Source organism: Myotis daubentonii, chromosome 3 (genome assembly GCF_963259705.1).
Source record: "Myotis daubentonii chromosome 3, mMyoDau2.1, whole genome shotgun sequence".
NCBI lineage: Eukaryota > Metazoa > Chordata > Mammalia > Chiroptera > Vespertilionidae > Myotis > Myotis daubentonii.
Window position 1 is genome coordinate 54,941,453 of NC_081842.1, and position 2,493 is coordinate 54,943,945.

The 2,493-nt window shown below is 45.8% G+C and overlaps 1 pseudogene; it reads left to right on the forward strand.

Moving 5' to 3' along the window:
- Window positions 1–239: 239 nt before the first annotated feature.
- Window positions 240–1,471, forward strand: LOC132230297 (probable 18S rRNA (guanine-N(7))-methyltransferase; annotated as a pseudogene).
- The last annotated feature ends 1,022 nt before the right edge of the window (window positions 1,472–2,493 follow it).

Consider the following 2,493-nt stretch of genomic DNA (forward strand, 5'->3'; position numbering starts at 1 on the left):
ATGAATGAACATGGCTGTGTTTCAATAAAACTTTATTTACAAAAATAGACAGCAGCTGAATTTGGTCTATGGGTCATAGTTTGCCAACCCTTCACATTTTTAGTTGCTCTTACCTTCTTTTCCTTGAGAATTTCTTTCAAGATCTTTTTTTTCTTTTTTTTTTTTTTTTTGCAGGCCCCACACACATAATTTTAACATTTAAAAAAAAGAAGATGAGGGACTCGGGAGCCCCCAGCAGCGGTGGTGCTGTGGAAGCGTGGGTATGGCGTGTCGCGGGCGCCGGCCGGAGCACGGCGGACCCCCGGGCTGTTTACGACCAGAATGAACCCCGGAAATACATGCGCAACTCTAGGATGACTGATGTGCAGACCAAGATGACTGGCCGAGCATTGGCGCTCCTTGATCTGCCTGATGAGAAGCCCTGTTTCCTGTTGGATATTGGCTGTGGTACTGGGCTGAGTGGAGTTTATCTCTCTCTCTGATGAGGGGCACTCTTGGGTGGGCATTGACCTCAGCCTTGCCATGCTGGATGCAGCTTTGGACCGAGAAGCACAAGGAGACCTACTTCTGGGGGACATGGGCCAGGGCATTCCCTTCAAACCGGGCTCCTCTGATGGTTGTATCAGCATTTCTGCTGTGCAGTGGCTCTGTAATGCTAACAAGAAGTCAGACTTTCCGGCCAAGCGCTTGTACTGCTTTTTTTTCTTCTTTTTATTCTATGCTGGTCCGTGGAGCCCGAGCTGTTCTGCAGCTATACCCTGAGAACTCAGAGCAGTTGGAGCTAATTACGACCCAGGCCATCATCAGGGCTGGTTTCACTGGTGGTGTGGTGGTGGACTACCCCAACAGTGCCAAAGCAAAGAAGTTCTACCTCTGTTTTCTGGGCCATCAACCTTTCTGCCAAAGGGCCTAAATGAAATTAAAGAAGAGGAGGCAAAGGAATCCACATTCACGAACAAGAGGGTCCCCTACAGGATTGCACGGAGCGGGGTGGTGAGGAAGACGAAGACCCAGGAGTGGGTGCTGGAGAAGAAAGAGAGCCGTAGGCGCCAGGGCAAGGAAGTCAGACCTGACACTCAGTACACAGGCCACAAGCGCAAGCCCTACTTCTAAGCTGTTAGCTGCATTGAATGGTGGGACAGCTCGGGGTCCACACAGTTGTGAGCTGTGCCATCCAGCTCAGGCACTGCCTCTGGAAAGTTTTATATATTGAAGTATCTACTCCATCAGCTGACAAAAGAGGGTCTAGAAAAGTTCTATAGCCCTGACCAACATAGCTCAGTGGTTAGAGCGGCCTGCACACCAAAAGGTCACGGGTTCGCTCCCTGCCCCTGGTTGGGGTGTGTGCAGGAGGCAGCCAATTGATGTGTCTCTCTCACATCGATGTTTCTCCCTCCCATTGTCTTTGAAGAAGCAATGGAAAAAATATCCTCAGGTGAGGATTAACAACAGCAAAAAAATCTAATACTATTTTCTTTTTTTTTTTCTTTTTTTTTTTAATTAAATCTTTATTGTTCAGATTATTACATTTGTTCCTCTTTCCCCCCCCCCCCCATAACTCCCCTCCTCCCAGTTCCCGCCCCACCCTCCGCCCTCACTCCCCACCCACTGTCCTCATCCATAGGTGCACGATTTTTGTCCAGTCTCTTCCCGAATCTCCCACACCCCTTTCCCCCCCAAGAATAGTCAGTCCATTCCCTTTCTATGTCCCTGATTCTATTATAATCACCAGTTCATTCTGTTCATCAGATTATTTATTCACTTGATTCTTAGATTCACTTGTTGATAGATGCATATTTGTTGTTCACAATTTGTATCTTTACCTTTTTCTTCCTCTTCCTCTTCTTAAAGGATACCTTTCAGCATTTCATATAATCCTGGTTTGGTGATGATGAACTCCTTTAGCTTTTCCTTATCTGTGAAGCTCTTTATCTGACCTTCAATTCTGAATGATAGCTTTGCTGGATAAAGTAATCTCGGTTGTAGGTTCTTGGTATTCATCACTTTGAATATTTCTTGCCACTCCCTTCTGGCCTGCAAAGTTTCTGTTGAGAAATCAGCTGACAGTCGTATGGGTATTCCCTTGTAGGTAACTGAGTTACTTTCTCTTGCTGTTTTTAAGATTCTCTCTTTATCTTTTGCTCTTGGCATTTTAATTATGATGTGTCTTGGAGTGGTCCTCTTTGGATTCCTTTTGTTTGGGGTTCTCCGCGCTTCTTGGACCTGTAAGTCCATTTCTTTCACCAGGTGGGGGAAGTTTTCTGTCATTATTTCTTTAAATAGGTTTTCAATATCTTGCTCTCTCTCATCTTCTGGCACCCCTATAATTCTGATGTTGGTACGCTTGAAGCTGTCCCAGAGGCTCCTTACACTATCCTTGCATTTTTGGATTCTTTTTTCATTTTGCTTTTCCCGTTGCGTGTTTTTTGCTTCCTCGCATTTCAAATCATTGACTTGATTCTTGCGCTCCTCTGGTCTGCTGTCGTGAGTCTG